Source organism: Podarcis raffonei, chromosome 5 (assembly GCF_027172205.1).
Source record: "Podarcis raffonei isolate rPodRaf1 chromosome 5, rPodRaf1.pri, whole genome shotgun sequence".
Classification (NCBI taxonomy): Eukaryota; Metazoa; Chordata; class Lepidosauria; order Squamata; family Lacertidae; genus Podarcis; species Podarcis raffonei.
This window is the reverse complement of record NC_070606.1, coordinates 95,604,322-95,619,291: the sequence shown is the minus strand read 5'-3', so window position 1 is coordinate 95,619,291 and position 14,970 is coordinate 95,604,322.

The following is a 14,970-nucleotide window of genomic DNA, read 5'->3' as shown; positions in this document are numbered from 1 at the left end:
CTCAGGACTGATTTCCTTCAGAATGGAGAGGTTTGATCTTCTTGCAGTCCATGGGACTCTCAAGAGTCTCCTCCAGCACCATAATTCAAAAGCATCAATTCTTCGGTGATCAGCCTTCTTTATGGTCCAGCTCTCACTTCCATACATCACTACTGGGAAAACCATAGCTTTAACTATACGAACCTTTGTTGGCAAGGTGATGTCTCTACTTCTCAAGATGCTGTCTAGTCCTGTCATTGCCCTTCTCCCAAGAAGCAGGCGTCTTTTAATTTCATGACTGCTGTCACCATCTGCAGTAGGATGTCACATAGAGGAGGGAGAAAGGTTGTTTTCTGCTGCTCCAGAGAAGCGGACACAGAGCAATGGATCCAAACTACAAGAAAGAAGATTCCACCTAAACATTAGGAAGAACTTCCTGACAGTAAGAGCTGTTCGACAGTGGAATTTGCTGCCAAGGAGTGTGGTGGAGTCTCCTTCTTTGGAGGTCCTTAAGCAGAGACTTGACAACCATATGTCAGGAGTGCTCTGATGGTGTTTCCTGCTTGGCAGGGGGTTGGACTCGATGGCCCTTGTGGTCTCTTCCAACTCTATGATTCTATGATTCTATGATTCTATGAAAAGCCACAGGACATATCACGTTGGAGATTGAATTAGCGATGGGCATGGAGGGGTCAAGTGGTTGTCCTGCAAAATAAAGTTATACTAATGTTAGCTCAGCTGCTCCTGTTCATACTGAGAGTGGAAGTTCATGGTGGCCAAGAGAAATTGCTGGGATCTCCTTTAGGAACCAAGAAAAACATATCACATTCCTTTCTAAAATGGACAGAGGTAGTACACAAATATATCTTCATATGCCAGTTCAGCACCATCACCCCTCATCACATACCCTTTGAACGTGCAAACGTGCAAAACTTCCACAAGCTGATGGGCCTCCTCTGCTATTTGGTGCTCCATGCCTTTCTTCCCCAGCCCCAGCTTCCGCATAGTAACTACACCAAACTGTCTTTGTTGCCTCCAGGTGTGACCGTTTGAAAATAAAATACCTACGAAAAATCAGTGAGAAATAATTACTTACAGAAATCAATGTGAAAAGTTGCCATCTCAGAACAAACCATGTTTATTGAAGTTCATGCCTTTGCATGTAAGAGCTGCTTAGTCTCTCTAAAGCAGAGAATTACAAGATGATGCAGAAAGGATTCTGGGTATAATTTGGAGGGAATTTAGAGGAAAAACCTATCAAGCTTCTGGTGACCCTATTGGGAAAAGAATGGAAGTGGTAGAAATGGAAGTTCTTTTCTTTTTCTCTTGATAAATTTTCCTACAGGAAATGGAATTGCAAGGACAGATCGTGAAGCTGAGGCTCCAATACTTTGGCCACCTCATGAGAAGAGAAGACTCCCTGGAAAAGACCCTGATGTTGGGAAAGATGGAGGGCACAAGGAGAAGGGGACGACAGAGGATGAGATGGTTGGACAGTGTTCTCGAAGAGATGAACATGAGTTTGACCAACCTGCAGGAGGCAACGGAAGACAGGAGTGCCTGGCGTGCTCTGGTCCATGGGGTCACGAAGAGTTGGATACGACTAAACAACTAAACAACAACAACAACAACAACAAGATAACTCTTATGCCATCATGCCTCAAAACCCTCAATGATCCCTGGCATATGGACTTGTGGCCATAACATATGTGCTTGACTCATGGTTCATTAGGTTCCAATGAGAAACAGAGATTGTACTAATTACAACTATGGTTACTACTTCATTGTGGGGCGGGACATCCGCGTTTGAAAGATATTTTGATTATTATTATTGCACCTCCTCCATTTTGGCCTTGCATCTTATAGATCAGATTCTACTGTTATTTGCCATGTTGATTTGGTAGTGTGGGCCAGCTACAGGCCTTCTTGAATGGCACAGGTCTTCTTAATCCTTGTAAATCTGGTTCTTGGGATGGGTTGTGGGTGGAAAGTGCCTCTGACTCCACGTTAGAATACCATCAGTGGAGAAGGACAAGGACAGTGCTTCTTACAAACTGACTTAGAGCAGAAATATTAGTACTGTAATCACTCTCTGAAAGCAATGTATGATCCGAATTGCCTACATGCTGTGCTTACCCCAGTGGGTGTCTACATTTGGTTCTAGGTCATGGCATTCCCCTGGGTCCCAGTGAATTGTAGCGTGGGAAGGGACTCTGAGGGCCATCTAGTCCAACTCCCTCCAATGCTGGAATCTCAGCTAAAGACATCCACGACACATGGCCATCCAACTTCTGCTTAAATACCTCCAAGGAGGAGAGTCCACAATCTCCCAAGGGAGACCATTCCACTGTCAAACAGCTCTTACTGTCAGTAATTTTTTCCATATGTTTATTTCTGAATCTTCTTTTTTGTAACATGACGCCATTGATTTGAGTCCTACCCTCCAGAGCAGGGCTGGATCAATACATATCACAGAAGCGATTCAGTTAAACACATTGTATTTTTAAAATTATTGTTCAATTTTACAACATTCACATTCAAATAAAAGTCATAATCATAAACATATATGATTCTCTGAATCCTTGGACTTCCCTGAGCTGAGATTCCATGGATTCCATTCAACTGCATCATATAATGTTCTCCATTTTTCCCTAAAATTCCATTCTTACCAAAATTAGCTGCCTTATAGTTGCCTATCTTTTTGCCTTCCTTTGTTTTTAGTTTATTGGTACTGTTTTATTGTTTTATGGCTCTATTCGACTTAGCGTAACAATGAACGCCCAGTGAAGATTGATTGTAGTCCTTGTGACCAACTTGCAGTTTCGTCCATTGCTTCGTCTACTGGCTAAGAAGAACAGAAAATAATAAAGAGGGGAGAGGTTGTATTGTGCCGGAGCTGCCTAAGAGGCGATGAGTTATGAGGACTGAGAATTGTAAGTAAGCAATGAACTCTACCAACTTTTTTTTACTTACCACTCCCCTGCCTCCTACAATACTCTCTAAGGTGCATTAAGATATTTCCAATTACTGCGGATATTTCTCCTTATCTCCACTATGGGTCATGGCAAGCGGCCAAGGGACCTGGATGAGGCAATGCCTCCCCCGAGGCCCAAACAGTCCAAGATTGATTCTTTCTTTTTTAACTGTAGCAGAAATAACGAGGAAGATAGCTACATGGTTGAAACTCACAATCGTTTTAATCCTTTAATTGACCTCGCAGCCGACATAGAAGTGGAGGGGGTGAACTCGAAGGCAACGAATAATGCTAAGGATAATGACAAAGAAGTGAGAGCCACCTCGAAGGCGGAGTCCGAGTCGGCCCTGGGCGACGGCATGGGATTCGATCATTTCCAATTAACAACCAGGACCCTGCGCTGCATCTTTAAGAGCATAAATGGGATCTCCATGCAGGTGAATAACCTTCACCAAAAGCTTGAGGCCCATTTGTTGGAGTTGCAGCACAACCTCACTCTGCCTCCGAGGGATTTAAAGGGACAGAGGTGTACCTCCCCTGTTAGACATGAAAGTGGTTCTGGTGGTCACTTATTAAAAGCTCAATTGGACTCTCAATCTCTGATCCTACAAGCAAACAAAATATGCCTAACTATACGCAGCAGTGACTCCTGGTCCCCAAGGTGGAATAATTCGAGAGATATCAAAGATCATCTAAGGCAACTCCTTCAGATTTGGCCTCCGCTAATAGATCTTAGTTCAGTGAAACTTTTGAACTACTACCATCAGTTCCAAAAAGTACTGTTCTCCTTCCAGTCACCAAAAATTCCTTCCTTACTGGTTAGGCGTAAAGCGTTTTTGGCCACCTGGGGCATCTTTCCAACAAGAGTCTTTCACGACACCAGGATTAAACCTCTTTTCCGTAATATCGTACAAAAAGGTATCCGCTCACCAGACTGGCGCGACATAGTCTTGAAATTCAAGCTGCCCACCCGGGAACCTCATCCTCCCTCTCAGCCCAAGCTACCTCGTTTATCTACTCCAGCAACAGAGAAGCATGACCAAAGCGGGCCCAGCCATCTGGCTGCTTTAGAGGAGAGGGACCTTATCTCATCCTATGGTGAGTTGCCATTAGAAGAACAGCAGGAAGTTATAAATAGGCTTGATATACTCAAGCAGCATCTTACACATGTACTTCAAGAGAAAAAAATCTCCTCAAAATCTGGTCATAGTAACCTACTAAATCAAAGGAACGCAGTCATGAAGGGGCTAACACCCCAGAAATCCCTGCCAAATATTGGGACTCCATTAACGGATGATATGGCAGTCTGCCTGGCGGAAGCTCCTCATACTCCGTCGCAATGCAGTCTCCCTTCACCTCTACTAATAGCTCTGCAATCAACTACTTCACCCTTCGTCTTAAAGAGCAATGTGCCAAACACCCCCCATCTTGGAAATCTGTCAATGTCCTATTCTTCTATGCCTGACCTGGAGTCTTCAATCAGTGCGGCCCACTCAGATGACTGTACATCCTCGTCCTTTGCCAGTCAACCTCTTTTGGCAGAACCTCATTTACCCACAACCTCTTCAAGCCAATACATAAACGTTAAGGAAGCCACTGTGCAAAGAGACAGCTCAGGTCTTATTGATGACCCTGTTGGACATATCAATCAAATTACCACCCCTTCGTTACCTTCGGCAACTTCACGCCTGGTGCTGTCTCAGACCCTTGGCAATGCCTCTCCCACCAGTAACCAGAGTAACTGACTAGCACATAGTCCCTCTTCAAACTGCTTTAATGTGCTATCCTGGAATGTGGCGGGATGGACGTCCAAACAGGATGGCGGGGATATGAAAGAGTTTTTAGCGAAATTCCAGATTATGGGTATACAAGAGACCTGGTGCCTAGAATCGTCAAACCCCCCCCATCCCTACCAGGCTATGACGCCTTTGTGATTCCTGCGACCAAAACACATTTGTATGGGCGCCCTAGTGGTGGCCTGGTAACATTTGTTTCGCAGGAGCTTCAACTTAATATCTCTCCTCTCTGTTGGTTAGAGAGTAATTCCATTCAAACTTTACATATCACTAACAGCTCGGTTGGGGACTTCATATGTGTAAACTTGTACAATCCATCTACCTCCTCCCCTTCTCATTCAAATCAGTTTTGGGAGGATTTAAGATTTATCCTCGATAAATCGGTGGCTGAATTTCCAAAGTCAGAGATCTTTATAATGGGGGACTTTAATGCCAGAATCGGAGCAGGTATAAGCTCATTCACCCATAAGTCGCAATTATTCATAGAAGAGGAGTGGTTTCCTATGTGGAATTCACATGATAAGACCATCAATAGGGCTGGCATCATACTACTGGAGCTTACCATAAACTGCGGGCTGCACAGCTTGCATGGTACACCCAAAGACTGGTCCGGGGGATTCTATACTTTTCTAGGTTCGAGAGGGGCAAGCGTTATAGACTACATCTGGTCCTCCTCGGCATTTAATGATAAGGCATATTGTTTCAATGTGTTCAACAGAACCGAAAGTGACCACCTTCCAATTGCCACACACAGCTGGGGCTTCCCAGCTCATTCCACCTCCAGGACCCACTGTTCTTAGCCCCCGGACGTAAGAAGTGGGATATCTATCTGGAGCAAGACATAAAAGTCCTCCTAAATTCCCCTGAGATCCTAGCCTTGAAAGCTCAGCTGTTAACAACGAATGTGAATCATTTCTCAACTTTCCAGCAAATTCTAGCCTACTTGCTTCCTTCACTCACGAAACCTCCTCGTGCGATTCTAACCTGGAAGAATCAAACTTGGTTCGACCAAGAATGCAAACAGTGCAGAAGTTGGCTTAGATTTCTTCAGTCTGATATGAAATCAGACAGCTCCCAGAGCAAAATCAGGGAGTTAGCCCAATTCCGTTCATACTACAAGAAGTTGATTCAACATAAGAAATTGCTCTTTGCGAAAGAACGCTGGACGGCCCTGTCAGTGGCCATTAAAACCCGTGACAACAAGAAATTCTGGAATTTAATTAATGCAGGTTTAAGACCCCACTCATTCATCGTTAATAACATCACAGCAGCCAGTTGGCACTCTCACTTCGCTCAGCTGTATTCCGCCCCAGATCCTGAAGTAAATGTAGTCTCTTCTCTTCCAGCATCTGCCTTGCCCACCTGGGAACCAGTTTCCCCAGAGAGATGTTTACAACTAATTAGCATGCTATCAGGGGATAAATCCCCGGCGGAGGATATGATACCACCTGAGGTATTTTTATCGAAACAGACGTGGTGGGCCCCTATTTTAGCATCTCTCTTTACCACTATTAATGCTACTCTTAAGATTCCACCTAACTGGAAACAGAGCATAGTCATCCCAATACATAAAAAGGGGGACCCACAAGATCCACGTAACTATCGACCTATCAGCCTGCTGGACATATCATACAAGGTTTACTCTAGATTCTTGTTAGAGAAATTAATTGAGTGGGCAGAAGAAACAAAGCGATTCCATCCGGAACAGGCTGGCTTCCGTGACATATTGTGATACCAACTCCCTCAAAATCAATTTCGCCAAAACCAAAATTCTTACTTTTGGCACGAAAACTCGGAAGCCATTCTGGAAGCCATTCTGGAATTTTGAGGGCCACTCTATTGAATATTGTTCAGCATTCAAGTATTTGGGCATCACTTTTCAGCATGGGCTTAGTTGGTCAGCTCACCTAAATATGACCATCCTGGCTGCCCGTAGAACCATCAAAGCCTTGGAGAAATTCTTCTATGCAAAAGGCGGCCAGTTGGTTCCTCCAATCAGAAAAGCATTTATCAGCAAAGTCCTCCCGATGTTACTGTATGGGGTTGAAATCTGGGGGTGGAATTTAAAAACACTACAACGGCTCGAGATTCTACAAAACTCTTTTGCACGAAAGTTACTGGGCCTCCCCAGGGGCTCGGTTGCTGCACAGTTAAGAACAGAACTGGGCCTCCCCTCTATTGTTGCGAGAGCCCACATTATAATAATTAGTTTTTATTGTAAATTAATCAAAGCCCCAGGCTCCCTACTAGCCAGGCAAGCCTTTTTAACTTGTGCTTATAACAACAAATGGTCCAAGGCCATGGAGATTATCACGGCACGCTACTCCCTCCCAGATCTTGACACGCTGTCATCTTGGGACCATCATAATATCCGGGCCTGGATTCTTACAAGAGACGAGGCCATGGACTGGGCACAGTCCGCCACAGCTCGCCTCTCCAAGTGGCTCCCTAAAGTGAAAGTGGTAAGATCACTTGACAACTACTTGATAGACCTGACGGAGCCCAATTTGAGAAGAGCGTTTACCATGGCCCGTTTCCATTCTATACCCACGGCCTTCTTGCAGGGGATTTACTTTAAGACCCCCATTACTCAGCGTCTATGTCCATGCACAATGAATGAAGTAGAGGACTTCATAAACTTCTTTTTCTACTGCCCTATTTATGAGCTAATAAGAACTAAGCTCCTCCTCTTGATCCCGCCCACCATCACATCTAAGGAAGACTGTTTGAAATTCCTTCTTGTGGACGCAAATCCCCAAATTTCACGTGGGGTGGCAATCTTTATAGTGCAGGCTTTGAAACTTAGGGCTACACTGACTGGGTAGTGTGTCCCAGACCTGGACCTGTTTTAATTCTTTGTATTACCTTTTTAACCTAATGTGCCAAGCCTATTTTGGGGCCATTATATGTTTTATATACATCTGCATTTTAGAGTCCCGGCGCTGGCAACTAAATTTTTACATTATTGTTTTAGGGTAATTTAAATGTCACAATGCCAGTAATATCGCTTGAATTTTGTTTTGTTAGGTTGCTTCTCTCTAGCATTTTTGTCTTATCCTGCTATGGCTGTATGCTAATGCAATAAAGGTTTGATGATGATGATGATGACCAGTGTTGTTACAATGCTGCCAGTGTTTTTAATTGTGTACAGTGTTCTCCAAGGGAACTTACAAATTTCACCCATTCCTTATTAAAGTTATTCGTCTTGGTTTCTAATCTTTCCGGTCATTTTTGCCATTTTGGCATAGTCCATCATTTTTATCAACCATTCCTCTCTGGTAAGGACTTTATCTTTTTTCCTTCTCAGAGCCAAAAGTATCGGCGCTGCTGTCATCGCATACAGTCGTTTCTGCTCCTTTGGTATTTCTGCACCTTAGATTCCTAGAAAAACGCTTCTGGGTTTTTCACAGAGGTTATTTAAAAAAAAATTCAACTCATTATATATCATTTCCCAAAATGCTTTTGTTATCTTGCAGGTCATCATGTATGGTGGAGGGTGCCTTCTTTATCTTTACATATCCAACTAATATTTGTAGCAGTTCTATACATTTTTGCTAATTTAGTAGGTGTTAGATACCATGATGGGGAGAAGGGTGGCGCTGTGGGTAAAACCTCAGCGCCTAGGACTTGCCGATCGCATGTTTGGCGGTTCGAATCCCCGCGGCGGGGTGCGCTCCTGTCGTTCGGTCCCAGCGCCTGCCAACCTAGCAGTTCGAAAGCACCCCCGGGTGCAAGTAGATAAATAGGGACCGCTTACCAGCGGGAAGGTAAACGGCGTTCCGTGTGCTGCGCTGGCTCACCAGATGCAGCTTGTCACGCTGGCCACGTGACCCGGAAGTGTCTGCGGACAGCGCTGGCTCCTGGCCTATAGAGTGAGATGAGCGCACAACCCTAGAGTCTGGCAAGACTGGCCCGTATGGGCAGGGGTACCTTTACCTTTACCTAGATACCATGATACATCATTCTCACAAAGTTTTCCATGCACAGCATGCTGTGAATTTTAAATCTTCCCTCCATAACTTTTCCCAAGATGAGAATGGTATATTATGCCCAATATCTCCTGTCTATTGTATCATCACTGATTTAACCTATTCATCTTTAGCATACCATTCTAGCAACAGTTTATACATTTTGAAAAGCAACTTCACATTCATTTTCATTACTGATATCCTTCCCCACTTAAATGCATTGTAAACTTCATACAGGGAAGTTCCTTTGGCGAAAAATGGGACTCCACTGCGCCATCTGGTGTCATAGTGTTATAATGCATAGAAAGAGCTTTAGCTTTACAAATGTAGCCTAGTCCCAGGAGAAAACTATTACTTCCCTTAATCTGGACACTATATATCTGCTGATGCAGCCTAGAACAGCATTAGCTTTTTTGTAATTGCATCACACTGCTGACTCATATTAAGCTTGTTGTCCACAGAAGACCTCAAGTGAAGGAGACAGTGTTGTTGCAGAGAGTTTCAGAAAAGCAAACTGTTTTACACCTTTATATTTTTTCCCAGCCCCAAAATTGTGAAACAGGAGACATGACAATGTCTTGCCAGCTTTCTGTACATGATAATGTGTTCAGGAGGAAGTTGCTTTGCAAATGTGCTTTGCAAACTGCAAGCAGCAAGTTTCAATCAGCCCAGGGCAAATTCATTTGCTCCATATCTTCACCGTTCCCTGGTCAAGAATCCAAGGAGTTTTCTTGGAACACCCCCAACCTTGAAATTTCTATCCCAGAGATTGAACAGGTAGTAATCACCAATGTTCAACAATATCACCAATGTTCAACAGACATGGATCAAGGGGTAACTCTGCAAAAAATATCCTTTACTGTGCTGAGTTGCTGGTTTCTGGGATTGACTTCAAAATCTTCTTGCCATTCTCTATCACCACCTGCTGACAATGACTGAGCCCATAACCCTTTTTTGCTATTTGTGATTTTAAAAAATGTCTTACACAAATAGGTGAAGATAAATCTTTATTTGTCGGGCTGGCAACAGTTAAACAACAAGCATTATTTACATATAAATTCATGAGTGCAATATGTTTCTCTCCCTTGAGCCCAAGAGAGGGTTCTGACATGACAGTTTATACTCTAAATTCACTCTTCCCTCCCACCCACCCAACTGAATACCTTCAAAATGATAGACTGATTCTGAGCAGGGCATGAGGAAAGATGCAAAGAGTCTTTGCATGCTTAAAATTCCAGGGTCGATTTCTAGCATTTTTGCTTAAAGGGTTGCAGGCCAAGATAGAAATATCTGCCCATCCTTATCCTGGAGAAGAGGAGACTGAGAGGAGATATGAGAGCCATCTTCAAATATCTCCAGGGCTGTCACTTGGAAGAGGGAGCAAGCTTGATTTCTCCTGCTCTGAAGGACACAACCTGAACCCGTTGTGTTTGCTGTGAATTTCCATCTTGGTTGTGAAAAAAATAGCCCTTCCATTTGCACTTGTTCCATTCTTTTTCCAAGAAAAATTCCAGAGGTTTGATAGCTTTCCTCTCTAAATTCACTCCAAGTTGTGTGCAGACTCCTTTCTCTCCCAACTCTAACTCTGCCAGCTTAGGATAATAATAATAATAATAATAATAATAATAATAATAATAATAAATAATTTTATTTATATCCTGCCCTCCCCAGCCAAAGCCGGGCTCAGAGCAGCTAACAACAGTAAAATGAAAAACATTCTAAATTCATTTCATTATAAAATTAATTCAAATTAGATTAATGGCAACCATTGGGCTAGAGTTCTGTGAGGATTGCCAAAGGAGGGAGTCAGGCTGTGCCCTGGCCAAAGGCCTGGTGGAACAGCTCTGTCTTGCAGGCCTTGCGGAAAGATGTCAAGTCCCGCAGGGCCCTAGTCTCTTGTGACAGAGCGTTCCACCAGATCGGAGCCACAGCCGAAAAAGCCCTGGCTCTGGTTGAGGCCAGCCTAACCTCTCTGTGGCCTGGGACCTTCAAGATATTTTTGTTTGTAAGTTCTTCTGTGGGACATACCAGGAGAGGCGGTCCCGTAGGTACAAGGGTCCTAGGCCGTATAGGGCTTTGAAGGTTAAAACCAGCACCTTAAACCTAATCCTGTACTCCGCTGGGAGCCAGTGCAGCTGGTATAGCACCGGGTGAATGTGATCTCGCAGCGAGGATCCTGTAAGGAGTCTCGCCGCGGCATTCTGCACTCGCTGGAGTTTCTGGGTCAGTCTCAAGGGCAGCTCCACATACAGTGAGTTACAATAATCCAGTCTGGAGGTGACCGTCGTGTGGATCACAGTGGCTAGGTCAGGGCGAGAGAGGTAAGGAGCCAACTGCTTAGCTTGGCGGAGATGAAAAACTGCTGCCTTTGTTATAGCTGCAATCTGCACCTCCATGGAAAGGGAGGTGTCGAAGATTACACCCAAACTCTTAACGGACGGTGCTGGCACTAATTGCGTCCCCGCAAGAGATGGTAGTTGCCCCCCAATCCCATATCGTCCCGACCCAGCCAAAGGACCTCTGTCTTTGAAGGATTGTGTCCCCGCAAGAGAGTTATTCTGTTTATAGTATCAACCACTCAATAACTCTAATTAGTCAAGTAGAACAAACCAGCTAAACATCAGCTACCTCTCTGATTGTATGAAACTATTATATTCTTTGTCAGCCTACTATTCTAATATTAAAGAAACCAATTAATTAAATTAAAAAATAAACCCCCAAACATTCCACAGCTAAACAGAACTGCCATATAACGTACATTAAGGGAAGAAAAAACACCTAAATAGCAGGAGAACAAAAATCAAACATCTAACAGAAAGCAAGCAAAACTTAAATATTATCATGGAACAATGAACTATAAAAAACTAAAGCAAATGGCAAAGGAAGGGGGAAGGGGGGAAAGGAAAGAAAAAAGGTTCTTGTAGCAGACGAAGTTCTTGTAGCATCACGCACCAGCTCGAGTCTACTCGAATGACCTCTGAATGATCTCTGAATCTGCCAACCTGAACAACCAGGCGACCTCAGGGGATGGGCAAAGGAAGGCGGGGCAGGCTCAGTAAATGCCCTGTTTGATGTCAATGCCATGCCCGATGGTCTCAGGGGGCCCTCCTCTTGCTGTTGCGCTAGCACTTGTAGTGGCAGAGAAAGTGTTCCTCTTGGCATCAGCTGGTGTTCTCAGGGCCACAGGATGATACCTCTCCTCTGCTACAACCAGCTGCCAGCCCTGTGGCTTAAGAGTCTCTGGCGTCTTGAGGGTGGAACCCCCCTCTCTGGCTTCCCTAGATGCCTTTCAATTGAGTCCTCTGCAGAGTAATATATCTTGACCCAGGCTCCATGCCGAGCACTCAACCAGTCTGTCTCAGTCCAGGAGCACCGCTGGCATGCAGGGCAGCCGGACCCACAGCTGGGAGGACAGAGCAGGCACACAGCACAGTTGGGCCCACAAGCCAAGAGGGCAGAGGCAAGCACAAGCGGAACACTCCTGCAAAGACTCTCCTCCCTGGAAGAGAGGGAAGTGGTTGTGGGCGGGAGACCGAGCTCCGCCCCTGGTAGGGGGCCTTAGCCCCCTCCCCTCCTTACCTGGCTGGTGCCCACGCCCACCGGAGGCAGCCAACCAGGTGCCTCTGGGGGGCGTGTGTAGCAGCTTAATGCTGTGACACCAGCTCCGCCTCCTCCTCATTCGTCGTCGTCCCTCAGCGAGTCAAGACCAGCACAGAAGCCAGGGAAGTATTTTGCGAGCACGTGTTCATCTGTTGCTGATTTACCTTGCTTCTGGCCTCTCTTGTGTGTGTTGATTTCGCTATTTGCATTTGGTGCTGCCTCAAATCGCAGTCTGTTTTTGGTTGCTTGTTTTATTTTAATTTTTCTCTGTATTGTGTTTTGGTTGCCTCTATTATTGTCTGGAAGTGCAGGGCGACGTTAGGCTCGCATCAGTCCGTGTGTGTGTCCGTGTGTGTCCGTGTGTGTGAGAGAGAGAAGGTTTGTGGTCTCCCCCTTTGCGTAATTAGCTCCTCTTTGCTTTGCCTTGCAAGCGCTGTCTCAGCGATCTCCCGACATTAGGTCAGACACTCCCTGGGTGAGTGTGTGTGTAGTAAAGGTGCTCCTGCGCTTCTAGAAGCGCGGTCAGCACGCCGGGTCTGCATTCTATCAGCACACAGGCTTGGCTTTGTTTTCCGTTCTTTAAAAACCCGAAGGAGAGAAAAATCCTAGAGGTATAACCCATATGGTCTTCTAGTTGTTTTCCGTTTGCACGTCCTTTATTCCTTCACCGTCTGTGAGCTGTGAGAGCTCTCCTTTGTGCCTGAGTTAACACACGCTTCGCTATTAGGAAGTTTCAGTGGTTTAGCTGCTTCCTGCCCATAGTACAACGTTTACAGAGGGATCCCTAGGGGAGTTTACTTTTCTGGAGATTTTGTTGGTCTCTTGGGCCATTAAACCGCTCTAGGGTCCTAAGAGAAAAGTTTAGCTTTCCCAACCACCTTCCCCGTAGCGTCCTGGTTGGGGGGGGGGAGCTTTTCCAACGCATCCGCGATCTGAATATTAATTTTGGAGTGCCTGCTTATTTAGCGGTAGGGTTTGCTTGAAGTGAAACGTGCTAGGAACGGTCTCCAGGGGGCGCGCAGGGGGCGTGTGTGTGTATTCAGGGTCTCAGCGTTTGTTTGAGAGGGGTTTGTGAAGGGGGCATTTTTATTTTCAACTCTGCCTGGGAGTAAGGCGCAGCAGAGTGTGCAGTAAAAAAGCCAGCTGATAGTTAGCGCCATTACTCTCTTGTCTTTATTGGGGCAGTGTCTCCACGTGCACGTGCACTGACCCTTTGTTGTCTTGCCCCTCCTTTCCCCGTCGTTTGCCATTTTGTGTGCTCAAAATCAACTGCCTCTATCATATTATTTAAAGTTGTATTTGGCCGAGGGGATTTCCTATAGTCAAGCAGTTTTGCCCCTCTGAGCTTATTTCATTTTAAAACCTTTTACTCCTTCTCCCCTCGTGGGCACTCCCTCCCCCCTTCCTCACTCATTATTTTATTCTGTTTATTTGTCTGCTGAACTGCATTTCAAGTGACTCATTCTGTTGCCATAGAAGCGGTTGCTGCCTGGGGGCAGGAACATAGCAGTTAACGATCGGTAGTTAAGAGCTATTGTCCCTGGCCTTTTCCTTTGTAAGAGGCAGCTAGCTATTCAGTAGCTGCATTCACGGGGTAATACTTTGTCCCTTGTTGGCTTAAGCGATTGCCAGGCTGATTGTCTTTGCTGCTCGGCAGCTCCCATTCATAGCCCCCAGGTTTGAAGTACAACAGGAAGCTTTGCATAGTGGCGGGGAAGCCAACATTTGGTTTTTGTCGTTGACAGCCTATTGTTGGGGGCTTAAGGGGCAAGTGCTTCGCCTTCCTATTGCCAACTTGTCGCTGCTGCTCAATCAATTTCAGTGCTTTGGGGCTGCTATATGAAAATTGTAGTGCTCACTTTAGTCCAGTGCTGTGTAGCTGAGGGGTTTTTTTTCCTGCTGCTTGGAAATTGAAACTTGGTAGCATTGATAGGGCTAGTAGAATACTTTTATTGCATAACCACCCAGTAATTGCTTACCTTTAGTGACATTAAAACTGACAAGTTTACAGAGGTTGAGCAGTTGATCCTTCAATTAATTTTATTAATTAATTGGTACTACAGCAATAGCAATTGGCGGTTGATCCTTTTTTAATTAGTTGATTTTATTGATTAATTGGATCTACAGCAATTGTATTGGGCTATTGATCCTCTTTGAATCAGTTGATCGTTCAATTAATTTTAATTAATTCGGAATAAAGCAATAGCAACCGGCTGTGTATCCTGTTGGATAAATTCGAAATTTTATCAGTCTATTTTAGACAGTAGGGTGTAAATTAATAATTTCTCTATAGTAACTATTTCATTGTAATATTTGTATAAAATAATTAATTAATTAATTATTACTAAAATAAATAAATAAATAATTCATAAATATTATATAAATAATAATAATAATAAATAATAATAAAATAATAAAATAATTAAAAAAATAATTTAAAAAATAAAATAAAATAAAAAATAATAAAATAATAATAATAATAATAAAATAATAATAATAAAATTTATAAAAGAATAATAATAATAATAATAATTAACATTAATTAATTAATTAATTTTTTAAAAAAACTTTTTCCTTATTAGGATAGTAGTGGGATAAGGTTTCAAGCTAGCTGTACGAAGCACATCTAATGGCTCCCAAGAGAAAGCGCGCG